Genomic DNA, 15,517 nt, shown 5'->3' with positions numbered 1-15,517 from the left:
CTGTAGCGGCGGGCGTCAAGCTAGCTGCCTGTTTGCTTTCTAATGGCCTGATTTTCTGATTAGCTGCCTCGAGTTCTCCGAGCTCATGGATTTAGTTAGCAAGCTCCCTTACCTTTCCGTTATCTTCTTTCTTCCTCGCTGCATTGTCTTCCAGCGGCGGTAGCCTCTGCCAGCAATTTCTTTTCTCGCACTCCTTGCTGCCCAATGTTCTGGAAGCGGAATAGCTGGCGTCCCGGCCCCGGCTGGCTGCACAGCCCTGGCGGCTGGTCCTCGGTCGGTGGCTTGCGCTGCAGGCGCCGGCGTTTTCACCGTTGCCGACTCTGGTTGCGCGGACGGCTTCGTCTAACTGCGTCACTGTAGCCGGTGCTTTGCATGCTGTCTTGCCCGGCAGTCATCGATGCTTTTTGTTGCTTCGGGCTTGATGTTACTGTAGGCTCGTTTCCGGTTCCAACAGTCTTCTTTATCCCTTGTTTCTTGGCTTGTACTTGGAAGAAGTACTTGTAGCGGCAGTGTCATGCGCCTGTTCGATAGCCGCCTCTGCATAAATTGGACATTGCTCAGCATGTAGGTGCAGTGCCCGGTGCCAGTGTTTCGTGGTTATCCTCTCCCCATTTTTTGCAGCGTTTTCTTTTCTCTTGGCAAATATTGGAGTGGTGTCCCGTTGTTCTGCGGTTTAAGCAAGCTTCAATACGCTCTTTGAACGGGTGAGCCGTGTAAGTAGCTCCTGAGTAATGGACGAACTTTGGTCGTGTGGGGCCCACGAAGGTAATAAAAATGTGCTTAGAAGCACCGAGACTTCTTGCCCCTTCCAGTTCGACGGTTGGGTTATGGGCTTGGAGTTCTTTGAATAACCCTACGTTGGATTCATCTGAGTACGTAAAGTAGATGATACTTTTTGATGAGTTCTCTAGCACCGGCGCACACGCAAGGACGGATACCTCTTGCTGGACAATGCTTAGTGTCTTGATATTGTAGTAGCACTCCCCCTTGTTCCGGGATGGTGTACTAATAATGGCTATATTCGTAATTGGGTGCACCTGCACCTGGTCTTCTCCAATAGCGTCGTCGATGCTTATCCGTCTTGAATAATAATAATAAGATTCCATTCGGAATGTTCAGGGGATAGCTTTGGTAGCGGTTTGCTCCTTGGAAGTGGAGGCTGGCGGGCGCGGAACTTGGGCGCGTTCCTTGCGGCTTCATGGCGGGAATCGTTGTTGATGCCGGCGGCGGACCCGTCGGCAAGAGACGCTGGGATCTGGTGGGCGCATCTACGCAAGGCGTCCAGGTATGTCCAGCTCCCATCGTTGAGTTGATCTTCGGAAATCGTCCCCCCGTCTGCCGTATATACACTCTCGGCAGGCTACGAGTGCTGCCGCCGGTGCGAAATGGCAGGAGTTGAAGGTGTACGCCTGCCATGATGCCAGCGCCGTTAGGCCTACAATGGCGGATCGGTGCGACGCGATTCCTGGAGCTCGAGTAGGAAAAAAAGGAGCGAACTTGCCCGATGCAGATGGTTGTTCCAGTTGAGGGTGTGTTCTCGCAATTGTGATGCAATTATAAAGGTCTAGCACGAGACGTTTCCGGCGAAAACGTTCATTCCGCACACATTGACGGCGTCAACCTGTATGTAGGCTCCCTCCACGTACGCCTGAACTTGTGATGCAGATTGTGACGCCGTCTGCTCGATGCTATGGAATTAGGATGGTCGGCAGGATGTGGTAGCTCTTTGATTTTTTGCCGCACTGGAATGCCTATTGTAACGAGTCCGTATCGTTTGTAGGAGTGCCTGGCGTTGGTCATGTATGGTGCGAGTAGAATTCTAGGCGTTAGAGGGACAGTTGTGGATGCCGATGGAGGTCTGCGGCGACAAATTGCAAGGAGGGGTTGCTTGCGCCGAGGATCTGGCTGGTGCTTCCGCCCATGCTTAGCGAGGAAAGGTAATGAAGAGTACATGCATGGGCACATTTGTGCTCATTTGGACGCGTAATCAACTGATGCTTCAGCCGGGAGGAGAAGGAGGGTCAAAGCTGATGGTACTTCTCAGCCGTGAGACGGAAATCTCGAAGAGTATGGTTTTACGTGGATAGGTGGGTGACGTGCTTAGCTAAGTTGTCGCTGCTGCTCTTCCGACGAAGCCCATGGAGACGAGGAGACGGCCTCAATAATGTGGAGCGGCTCACATTGCTGCTGTCATCCTCGTAGGCGCCGAGCTTCTGTCGGAGCATGTATACATGGAAACAGTGCACTACAGGTTTTTTTTGTACACTTGTTGACGTGAGTAGTAGGCGAGATCGCAGGCGGTGAGTCGCTGCCTTCTGCAGATTCGGTGTCACTTGACAACACGGAATGCTTGGTCCACATGTCCAGGCACTGCAACGCTGACAGAGAATCGAGCGAGAAATATACTATCAAGTCTATAAAGTGTTGATCGGGGTCGATGCTGGGCAGGCGCTATTCTCTTGTGCAGCCCGGAGCCGTCGGGGAGCCTTCGTAGAATGCGACGTGCGCTGTCAAAAGAGCTTAGGCACTTGATGCTTTGGGCGCAGGAGTGGAAGGACTGCTGCGGTACGATATCCCAGGAAGAGCATGTACTACAATGGGCGAAGGCCGCTGACGGATTATAGTTGCACTGCATACGCTGTAGCAGGTGGCAGTTAAATGAGGGGCCGGTGCGTATACGTAATCTAGTATTTTGGGCTTGAAAAACATGATATAGGATTTAGTAGAACTAAAGTGTTATTGGAATTTCGATTACGTTTAGTTGATGTTAAGTGCCAAACATTCCTTGGCGAACATTCGGAACTTTGACAGTATCTATCTAGGCGCCCACTATGTCCTGGTGCTCCCGTGGTCGTTTCGTTAACTTGATATGTACCAAAATTAGCACTTTATGACAAGATTGTATGACGAACCTAAATGATCGGTCATGACATAATTATCATGATATGTGTGTGATATAGCGACGAAACAACCGCCTGCATCTTGATGCTTTCATCGCCGCTCCGTTAACTTGGTATGTACCATATCTGGGAAAGTTTTACAAGAGTGTATGACGAACATAAATGTTAGGTAAGGGAATGCGTGCCATGTAGGTTATGAACAGCCGCCTACGTCTTGGTGTTCTCATGGTCGTTGCGTTAATTTTGCATGCCCCCGCAGGGGCGTCTGCGTCAGCAGGCATTTGGTGTGTTCCGACACCACGTACCCGAGCACGCGAGGGTTCGACCCTCCCGCATGTAGCCGTGCGCGGCTTAGCCATGTCTGGGGAAAGGGGGATCCTGGAGGTTGAGCAGAAGCTGGGTGTTTGAACATTTAAGGCCCCCCGGCGGAGGCACCACACCTCTTTGGCCTTTGCTTCACATAGACGGCACTCCCGGACTGACCCACCCGGGGCAAATCGTTAGTTGCCTTTTCCTGTCTCTCTCTCCCTATTACCTTCGTCTATACCTTACTTTCCACCTTTCCTGTCTTCTTCTGGTTTCCTTTTACTTCCAATTTTTCCAGGCAGCAAGGGTTAACCTTGTGTGGATAGCCAACCTTGGTTATTTCATATTTGCTTATAGTGGTAATGTACAGCTGGCGTTTGCAGGCCGTGTTTCACAGGTCCTGCAGCGTCCCCTTGCCACGGTGGGTGGCTGGTGTTACTGCCGAAATGTCACATATATTTATGGCTAACTCCTTCCCCCCACACCCTGATCGCCCTCATAAAAGAGGGCGCACCGATGAAGTATTCAAATTTTTTGGTCGGCAAAAAGAATCTTTCCCTCGTTTCCACGTAATCCATTCTAAAAAACCAGCTACACCAGTGCCAACAATTTCCTTATTCCTTGTCTCGAAGTCCCTTAACGAAGTTTATGGCCCAGGCTATAAAGCGTTGAGGATGGCTAGCGGTGACCTCCTCTTAGAGCTCCGCGATCAGAAACAATTTGAGAAACTGCCTAAACTAGTATCATTTGGGGGGACCCAAATAAGTAACCCCGCACAGTACGATGAATACCACCCGCGGCGTTGTCTCGGACGATGATTTGCTGGAGCTCTCTGAGGCTGAACTCTTGGAGGGCTTCAGTGAACAGAATGTTATAAATGTCAAAAGAATCAAGATGAGGCGAGATGGTAAAGAAATTGCGACCAAACACCTAATACTCACCTTCAATTCAAGTGTCCTGCCCGAGTCAATCGAGGCCGGGTACATCAAGCTCCGTGTAAGACCGTATGTGCAAAATCCTCTGAGATCTTTCAAATGCCAACGTTTTGGCCACAGCTCGCACAGCTGCCGAGGCCGCCAAACATGTGCAAAATGCAGTGCCCATGAACACATGTCTGAAGCTTGCGCGAACTCTTTGCATTGTGTAAACTGTGATGGAGAGCGCGCCGCGTACTCACGGTCATGCCCATCTTGGAAAAAAAGAAAAAAGAAATCGTAACCATCAAAGTAAAAGAGAATATTTCATTCAAGGAGGCACGTAGGCGGGTGGCATACCTGCCTAAGCACACATTTGCCGAAGTGGCGCGTCCAGGGGCCGCGCCACAACGGCCTCCGGCGGCTGTCCGACCCACACCCAGTGAGGCGGCAGTGACGCCATCAGCCCCCTCGGCGGCTGCAGCTAACGCTGCTACGCCAACACAGCAGACGGGGCCATCGACCCCGAATGTCGGTGCAGCCGAGACTACCCCAACCTCCACGGCCCCATCCAGCGCTGTCAGCAGCCGGCGCAGCCAGATCCCTCAAGGAGCCCCATCGACCTCCGGGCTGGTGGACGCAGGGATCTTGCCTTCCGAGGCAGGACCCTCACAGTAAACTTCTCGCTCGCAAGAGAATGTGTCCGGCGCCTCACAAGAGGCAATGATCACTACACCTGTCCTTACGGCGCACCAAGCGCCTAAGGAGCGGCGAGGCTCCCTCGAAAGCTCCAGAAAGGGCAAGACCCCGATTACAGGGCCTCGAAAGGGCTCTGTAACGTAAGGTATCACTTCCTTTTCTGTATGCACAGCACCAATTTACTTTAAAAATGGATACACAAATAATTCAGTAGAACGTCAGAGGTCTTCTTAGAAACCTTGATGATGTACAAGAACTCATCTACAAACATAATCCAAAAGTGCTGTGCTTACAGGAAACACACTTAAAATCCAAACACACAAACTTTCTCCGAACGTATATTACGTTTCGCAAAGATCGCGATGATGCCGTCGCATCATCGGGTGGTGTTGCGATTGTCAAATATAAAAGTATAGCCTGTCAACCTTTACAGCTACAAACGACCCTTGAATCAGTTGCGGTTCGAGCTGTTCTCCTAAACAAACTCATCACCATTAGCTCTCTTTACATACCCCACATTACAAATTAACGAAACATGAATTCAACTCCTTTATAGATCAATTGCCAGAACCTTATGTTGTTCTTGGTGATTTCAATGCGCACAGCTCCCTGTGGGACGACTCTCGTATAGATGCGCGGGGTCGTCTTGTTGAATAGTTCATTTTTTCCTCTGGTGCGTGCCTTCTAAATAAGAAGAAACCCACTTATTACTGTCTTGCAAACAACACCCTTTCTTCAATTGATCTGAGCATAGTTTCACGGTCCATACTGCCTGAACACGAATGGGAAGTTACGAACAATCCTTACGGAAGCGACCACTTCCCCATACTATTAAGAACACTTAAACAAAACGAATATTCACCACAGGCTCCTAGGTGGAAGATTGACACCGCAGACTGGGAGAAATTCCGAACCTTAACTAGCATAACATGGGATGACATGTCCTTATTAGAAATTGATGCTGCTGTGGATTACTTTACAGCCTTCATTATAGATGCCGCATCTAAATGCATACGTGAAATAAGTGGCTTGGCATGCAAATGGCATGTCGCGTGGTGTAACGATGAATGTAGAATCGCACGTAGGAATCAAAACAAAGCGTGGGGGTCGCTACACGCTTCGCCCACTGCAGAGAATCTTGTTAACTTTAAGAAAGTTAAGTCTCAAGGCAGGAGAATCCGCCGACAGGCCAGAAGAGAGAGCTGGCAAAAGTTTTTATCGACCATCAACTCGTTTACAGATGAGGCGAAAGTCTGGAACCGCATAAACAGAATTAGAGGGCGACAAACATATTCACTCCCTCTGGTAAACACACAGGGTGATACGATGCAACATCAGGCAGACTCACTTGGGGAGCACTTTGAGAGTGTGTCAAGCTCAAAGCATTATTCGAAATCCTTTCTCAAATATAAACAAACAGAAGAATGTAAGCCACTCAAAAGAAAATGTCTACAGATTGAATCGTACAACTGCCCTTTTAGTATTGCCGAGTTGAAAGCTGCCTTGAGCTCATGCAAGAGCTCTGCACCCGGATCTGACAGAATCATGTATGAAATGATCAACAACCTACACAATGACACCCAAGTTACACTACTCACAATTTTTAACACCATTTGAGCTGCAGGATAGCTCCCAAATGCACGGAAAGAAGCCATTGTGGTTCCTGTTTTGAAACAAGGCAAAGATCCTTGCTCAGTGGCAAGTTACCACCCGATCGCCCTCACAAGTTGCCTTTGTAAGGTACTTGAAAAAAATGATTAATCGGTGACTCATCCATTTTCTTGAAATGAGCAAAATGCTTGATCTGTATCAGTGCGGCTTCCGAGAAGGGCGGTCCACAACTGATCATACCGTACGTGTTGAAGGAAATATCCGGGACGCATTTATACATGAACAGTTCTTCCTATCGATATTTCTCGATATGGAAAAGGCGTATGATACAACGTGGCGTTACGGAATCCTAAGAGACTTGTTAGAAGTGGGCATCCATGGTAATATGCTTAACCTAATACAAAGCTATCTGTCCAGTCGTACCTTCCGGGTAAAAGTCGGCAATGTACTTTCACGTCCTTTTATACAAGAAACGGGTGTACCCCAAGTAGGCGTGCTCAGCTGCACACCCTTCATCTTGAAGATTAACACGCTTCGCGCTTCATTACCACCGGCAATCTTTTATTCTGCCTACGTGGACGACATACCTTCAAATCCTGTAACCTCGCAGTGTGCGAGAACAGGTACAGCATGGCCTGAACAAAGTGTCGATGTGGGCAGACAAGAATGGATTTAAGATCGATCCTAACAAAGCTCTTGCGTTCTTATCAGAAGAAAGAGAGGAATGATCCCAGATCCTTGCTTAGAACTGGGTGGACAAGAAATACCTGTAAACAAAGAGCACACATTTCTAGGTGTTATACTGGACTACAGACTCACTTTCGTCCCCCACATTAAACATCTTAAAGAAAAATGTATAAAAACAATGAAAGTAATGAAACTTCTATCCCAGAGTACGTGGAGTAGTGACAGGAAGTGTTTATTGAAACTCTATAAAAGCCTCATTCGATTACGGTTAGACTATTGTGCCGTGATTTATCACTCTGCCGCCCCGAGCGTACTAAAGATGCTAGACCCAGTCCACGATCTAGGAATCCGACTGGCCACTGGCACTTTCAGAACAAGTTCCATACAAAGTTTATATGCAGAATCAAATAAGTGGTCACTTCACCTGCAGAAAACATACATCAGCCAAACATATTTTCTGAAAGTCCACTCTAATCCTGAAGATCCCTGTTTTAACACCGTTAACGATATGACATATGCTACACTGTTTCGTAATCGTCCCTCCGGAAGACAACCTCTCTCGCTGCGTGTCAGGGAGCTTAGTCATGAAATGCATGTCCCACTCCTCGAGCTTCGCCTAATGCATCCAGCCAAGCTGCTACCTCCTTGGGAGTGGCAGCTGATACAATGCGATGTATCTTTCGTGCAAGTTTACAAAGCATGCTCCAGAGTTTGAAATCCAAATGCATTTCTGGGAACTCCAATACAGATACTCCTACACGGAGTTCTACACAGATGCATCGAATTCACGCGACGGGGTGTACTATGCAGCCGTCGGCCCATCCTTCTCGAAATCCGATGTACTGCATCCGGAAACTACTATCCTTACGGCTGAGGCCTAGGCAATATTGTCGACTGTGAAGCATATAAGGAAATCAAAACTAAAAAAAATCAGTTATATATGCGGACTCCCTAATTGTTGTGAAGGCTTTGATACCGTTCTGTAAGCAAACAATCCTGTTATAATTGAACTCTATTCCGTCTTATGTAAAGCGTATGTATCTAACCAGCATGCGATTATATGCTGGGTGCCTGGCCATAGGGGCATCTAGGGTAACGTTCTAGTGAACCAGATGGCCACATCAATTTCATTGCATGCAGTTAAACCTACTGCTTCGGTCCCTGTCACAGACCTGAAGCCTTTCTTAAGAAGGAAACTGCAAAAACCACTGGCAACGTATATGGGACGCAGAAATAAATAACCAACTGCACTTGATAAAGCCACAGTTAGGTTCTTGGCCCTCCGTAACAAAATCGCGGCGAACAGATGTCCTATGCTGTCGCCTCAGAATAGGACACACATTTGGCAAGCATAACTATTTACTCAGTGAAAATGATCCTCCAACCTGCGGTAGATGCGGGGAGAGGCTAACCGTCCTCCACGTCCTCCTGGAGTGTCGGGAAGCCGATTATGAAAGAAAGAAACATTTTCCCTTAGCATACCGGCAGCACATCCACCTTCATCCTGTTATGTTACTCGGCCCAGAACCTTTATTTGACACCAACGCAGTCCTAAGTTTTCTGAAAGATGTCTTGCATGTTGTTAGCCCCACATGTTCGTAGCGGGTCCTCTCTTCAGAGGATGCCGCTGTGATAGCTTTTTCGTATAGCACATGCCTCTAGGCCCGTGTGTTTCAGGGGCTCTGGTGAGGCAGCAGTGCTCGACGTAATTTTACCACCCTATATTTTTCTATTTTGCATCATTCTTCTACGATGGATTTTAATGTTCATAGTATTCGTAGTCATCGCCATAATTTTATAGCACGTAGATTTTACGCACTTTAAAGCGACAATTTTAGGCCAGTTTACAGCCAATTCACATATCCATAATACATCGTCAACATCACCACTTGTCATGGCGCTCTTTGGCCAAACCTGGCCCTTGCGCCATAAAACACCACACATCATCAATTTTGTATGCACCAGGATTGTCACAGTTTGAAAAGACCATATGATAAACATAAATGGTAGTTCAGCACGTGAATGTCATGACAGTTGTATGATTTAGGCCATGAAATAGCCGCCTGCGTCTTTGTGCTCTCGTGGTCGCTTTGTTACATTGGCAGGCTCCTCGCACACTGTTTTGCGTAACGTCCCTTTCCACAGGGCGTGGGATCTACCGAGTTGCCTGATAATCAGAAAGTGATTTTGGCACGTAAAACCCCAAATATTATTATTATCTACCGAGTTTTATTAATTTCTCATTGGAAAATCGTGAAGTTTTAATATTATTGAACCTTTCATTTCTGATTGTGGCGGTAAAATGCTTCTTATACTGTAACCAATACCCACTGAGTAGGCGGCGTTCACGGTCACCTCGCCGCTCTGACGACCGCTGAAGAATGTGCGGTGCTAGCGAAACACTTGCGTGCAAGTGAACGTTCGGAAAAGCGAGATGCTTGCGCGATCTCGCCCCTGTGAGCCGTGAGTCAACGAGCTGAGCGGAGCTGCATTCTAGAGTAGGGAAGCTGTGGGAGCGCGGTGGCAGAAGACAAAAATCGAATGGCAGCCGAGCCCCAGCCGAGCTTACTGGACCTCAAGCGAACGTGGTCGAGCGTTTAGAACGCGCAGAAAGCCCAGAATAGCCAGCTCGTATGGAAAGGCTCGGCAATGCTTCCTCTCTAAAAGAACAGCCCCTCCCTTTTATTGAAGGATGGCTCACTCGTTCTAAGATAAAAAAAGACGGCTTAAAGGTTCCAGATCGTTCGTCAGCCACCCATCGCTATTTGTGTTCGAATTACCGCGTAACAGAATTGACTTCTATCGTATATTCGAGCTTTGGAAAAATAGTATAGGGCAACATGGCAGAAAACGTGTTTGGGATACATTGATAATTAGTCTAGTGCGCACCTACATAAGAAATTTAAGGCTTTCAGGAGGCGAGGAGAAAAAGGTGAGCCACGAGAGTTTCGTCCGCTCTGGCTTGCTTGAACCGGCGTGGCTGTTCTCGAATATGTTGCCGTGATGTGCTGCCGAGCAAGTTGCGGGTGCTTTAGCTAGTTCATCAAAAAATTTACGCGATGTAATTTCATAAGAAACCGTCGGGGAACCACTGCGGATACTTTGGATCAGCGTGGATAGAAAACCCTTCTCGCTATCTGATTGCTCGGTGTGGCAAATGAAACACAACAAAAGCTTGTGTTCACCCAAAGCAATGAAACCACGAAGCATCAAAGCGCGAAGCGTAAACAAATTTCCGTAAACCATCGGCATAGTTCTCATGCATCTGAAGCATAATATGCAGCGGCTAGGTTACAGTCCCACCCCAGACCAATGGTGTAGCTCAACAGAGCGATCACTGCAGTTAGTAATCCAGCGTGATGCGCAAGTTTTCAGATCCTCCCTTGTCTTTTTGGGATGTAAAGCAGTAATCTTTTAAAGGGAATTGCATAAAAAGGATGCCGCGAAAATTTTTGCAGACACAATTTGTATAAAAAACGGGTCAACCGTAGACAGTCATCGTGAGATGGGTTCCTTGGCAATTTTTTTTCTTTTTGTTTGGATTAATCATACATAATCAGTGTACACCCATCATGTGTGTAGTTTTCGCGATTTCGAGCATTATACTGGTGAAGTGGGCATCCCCAACGTCTTTTTATCATACGTGGAGGGCAGTCCGCTGAAACGAAATAGAAGTAAATTCAAATGCTGTATCGCACCATTTATCAGTGCACGAATTGTCTGCCCTACGCTTTACATCGCCTGTCAGACACTATTTTCTCTTCCTTAGGTCATCAATAATATCGGGTAACCCCATTTATGTTCTAATCAAGAGCTCTATTATTATACACCCTAATGTTCGGCAAACATTTCTCACCCCATCGCAAATTCTCAGTATGAAGTTTTTTTGGTAACACACAATTTATCCTCTCAATATTAAGATTCCACTTACCAGAAATTTGTTCCGGAAGAACTGCCCCACTATTCGAGCAAGAAAGGTAGGAAACAAATGTTCCTTACGTAGTATTTTGAAACCTGCTTGAAAAAAATTGCAGGATGCTTAAGCTTCCCCTTTCAGAGTGGAACGCGATAGCATTCAAATATCCCTGATTGCTTCTTCCGCTCCCCGGCAGCTGCAACATATGTAACCGTAATGTTTAGAGGGAAACGCTGGCGGCGAACGCTATGCACGAAATCGAGCTTTCTGGTACAGACGCATGCATCTTCCATGGGCTGCGATGTAGCTGAGGCGAGTGCCATCTGGATATGTTACAAGGATCCGGGGGCGCCTTTCCGTGCCCTCCGAGATATTTTTTTAAAACGTCTTTATTTCTGCATTTAATAGACGAACACTTGTGGCAGAAAAGGGGTGCTCTATGGGGGAGGGGATATTCGTGCGCCAGCCGGTGCAAATGGCGGATGCCGTGGCTGGTCAATATATGGTGGAAGCACTGGAAGAGTGGTTTGTTTGAATTTTCGCAGAACAGAACGAAGTTTTCTCGAATATTTAAACTACAAACCGGCGCTACCATCTCTGTAAAATATGGTAAAGTCGCACTTTAGGATATATTAGTGTATTTTAGGTCGATAAATTCAATTAGTTCACTAACTTCCTAGCGTCGCATGCAGGGCCTTGGCATGCGTCTATCAAAATACTTCATGCCGAAACGACGTCTGACGCAATATGCGGGACGCCGGATTTTCCACGACACCGGATCCTCAACGCTACCGCGTCGAAACCAGGCTTGAGATCTATAACATCATCATCTTTTCGTCTCTCGTGGCTTCACCGAGCAAGCCTTCAAGGAGGGAGCAACGAAGAACCGTGAAAAAATAAAATGCGGCGGTAGAGACCTTCGTGCAAAAATCGCTACGTGGCACTGAGAAAGTGTGCAGCACGCGAGACTGCTTATCGAACGACGTCCCGATGGCAAGGCCAATGCCATGAAGGTCAAATGAGAAAGTGAAGTTTCGACGCCGCATTGGCTCCTTACCCAAACGTGGAATAAACAGAAGGAATATGCGTTTTAATGGTTGAATGCATTTTTCGCGGTAATTAGAGTACATCTGGCATCAAAAGAAAATTTCCTGCAAGATTTTTTTCGTAGAATTTTAACTGAAATAGACCGTACTTTATCACCCTATGCCTCACTGTCAGATGGCAGGTTTACAAATAATCAGACCAATGCGAACTACAGTTGTTAAATATTTCATGGGTAACACAGGGATACAGAAGACCCGGGTGCTCATTAAATGCCAAATAATCTGATAGAGGGTGCCACCATTGAAAAAGGCAGAATCCTAGAGACAGGCAGCAAACCCTTAGTTGCAGAACGAGCCCATGGAGTTGCAGAAATTATTTCTTCAAGCATTCTCTTATGAGACCACTGAAATGGAGAATCATGCGCATAAATCACTTATCCAAATTTTGTGTGTTCATCCACCATCGTGCGGCGCATATTACAACGCGTACAATGCAAGACAAGGCAACAAATTGTGTTCCTAGTGAAACGTTGTGGTTAGGCTATTTCTTATTTAATATACATTCGCTCGAAGTCATGAAGAATATGAATGCTGTAATGCAGACCTGCTATGACTTGATCGAAAGTAAATTCGCCTGTGAAAGTACGTACCTTATTTATTGAACATAATGGCCGAATACTCAACGAGCTTTGACCATGAAATCTATTCCTCGGCATTGTATGGCGTATTGGGGCATTGTACGGCATAGAATACAATATATTTGAGCCGCCTAGTGTATGCCTGCTGCAAATGTCTGTGACTCATGGTGATGTGATGTGTTAATCTCGATCTCCTGTGCAGGGAACATCAATGAAAACATCAGCAGAGCGTCACTGAACTGTTCTTCTGGAAATGAGCAGGAAATGTCAAACCGTAACACAGGGTCACTTTTGGAAGCCACCGACAGCAAAAGGTACGTAGGCGGCTGAATGACTATGGAAAATATTATAGTCGCACGAGTGGTGCTCTCGGTGCTGCGTTGTCCGTTTATTTCAAATCATCGCTAGTAAATACCTGCATTTGTTTCAATATCTTCCGTGACACGAGAATCTAAAAACTCTTATTGTTCACGACCCACCGTCGTACCGCTTCATTCATGAGGCCAATAACAACGAATTTCGCATCCAAAGGCAAATATAAACATGGTAGGCAAGCAATCAAGTTTATGGCGGCATAAGAAAGCAGGCTGCTGCCCTGGCTCTTCTGCATAGCTCATTGAGTGCAGTGCGAGGGTACGCCTGCGTGGCATTCTAAATTTTACGGTAAGATACTTTGTGCGCCTCTTGCATTTATGAAGACCTTCTGATCCTCCAGGTTCTAGTGCACATGCGCCATGAATACTCATACAGCAAAACGACGGTGCGGAAACGCTTCGAGGGCCATATCAATGGCGACGTCATCAATAGCTTGGCAAGAAAAAAAGCGGTCACTTGATTCTCAAGATTACTTGATGCTTTAATAACTGCATACACGGAAGTGAGAATTTTAAATGCCCACATAAATACATTCTTGTGAGAAAAAAATGGAATCTCTTCGTGTCCGAGACATCAAATTCTCACCTAGCTCAGTTTATTGTTCATGGCGTTGTTGCTCGCTCAGTGACTTTACAGGGGCCACAAGTTCACATAAATTCAGAATGAAGAGTATTCCGAAGATTCTGTCATTCACAGTTTCCAGTGCAAAACTAAACGACCTTAAACACTATCGCCACTAATAAAGTTTGTGAGTTGCCAGCCTTTACCCAATCTTAAGGCAATTCGTTATGCCTTGCGGGTAGCCCCCCTAATAAAAAAAATGCCGAGGGCATCTAAGTACTTCTGATCTGTTGTGAATGCGAAAGCATTATTTTTTATTTGAATGGCGCTGAGCAGTGCTTCGAGTCGTGAGGTCCTCGCGTGCAAGCGAGCGCGTTGAGAGACTTGACGCGTTTTGATTTGTCCTTAGCGAGGAGCATTGAGAACGCAGGCGACATCATGTACGGAAAGGGAACGCGCGGAGAAGACAAGCTTCCGAGAGCGAGAGCGACGTGCGTCCTGAGGATGCCCTCTTCTCTCACACAACACCAGGTGCGCTAATGCAGCGTCCGCTCCGTTCCGTCTAGGCGGGCTCGTGGCATTGCGTTACAGCCACTTGGAATTTAGGTGTGCCGCTTCGCTTCTACAGACGCCTTCCTTTTCGCCCAATGAGCCTTTTGACCCTCCGGCAGTAATATTATGCTGAAAACGCAGTTGGTAACAATGACAATGTGCTGGAGAAGTTTGCCATGGCTTCCTTCTGACAAGTCAGATAGCAGGCGCCCAACGACCTTAGAAAAAGCTCACGAGCAATGATACATCCATGACATCTTTCTTCGCTTGGTGAGGAGTGCAACTTGTTACGAATTCAGTGACACGTGGCAAAATATAGTCGTTGGCTCAAAAAAAAAAGCCATCTACGACTACGTTTACTGATAACACTCGACTGGAAATATGTGCGAAACGTGTTTGACAACGCTGGGGCCCTCCTAACGTATCCACGTCGTTGACGTGCAGCCTCGGTATGCACGGTGTATGCGCACTTGCACGGGGAGGATCACAAGGTCTCTCGTGAAGCAAGAGACGCACAGTGCATTTGCATGTAAAAACGACGTGCCCAAGTAGATGCGTCCTTATGCTCCACCTTTGAAACTAAGTCAGGGCAGTGAGCTGCCTTTTATGCCGCCTGACCTCGATAACAGTTTCTAGGACCACGTTAGAACCTCGTTCTTTCCTTTCCGCGGTCCGGAAACAGTTTGGAAAAATAGTACAGAATAAGGAGGAATGCTTGTTTGGATACGTTTAGCATTAGTCTAGGGTGCACCTACATCACAGTTATAAGCCTTTTCAGAGGGCTAGGAAGAAAAGGTGCCCTGTGAGACTTTCCTCCGCTGTGGTTTGATTGAACCGGCGTGGCTCGTCTTGAATATGTTGGCGTGGTGTGCCGCTGAACAAGCTGGCAATATCTTAACTCGTTGATCAAAACATTTACGCGATGTCATTTCATAAGAAGCCGTCGGGGAACCACGGCAGATATTTTGGATCAACGTGAATTGAAAACCCCTCTCGTTATCTGATAGCTAGGAGTAACAAATGAAACGCCACAAAAGCTCGTTTTAACCCAAACCAATGAAACCCAGAAGCATCTAGGCCCCAAGCGTAACAAAATGTGCCTAAAACCTTCGGCATAGTTCTCACGAATTCGAAGCATAATATGCAGCGGCTAGGTAACAGTCCCATCCCAGCCCGATGGTGTATCTCTACAGAGCGGTCACTGCGATTAGTTATACAACTTGATGCACAAGTTTACAGCTACGGCATTCTCTCATTGCCCTGTAAAGCAGTAATATCCAATGGGGATTGCATGAAAAGGATGCAACGACTA

This window comes from Dermacentor variabilis, chromosome 11 (genome assembly GCF_050947875.1).
Source record: "Dermacentor variabilis isolate Ectoservices chromosome 11, ASM5094787v1, whole genome shotgun sequence".
NCBI lineage: Eukaryota > Metazoa > Arthropoda > Arachnida > Ixodida > Ixodidae > Dermacentor > Dermacentor variabilis.
This window is presented reverse-complemented; position numbering follows the sequence as displayed.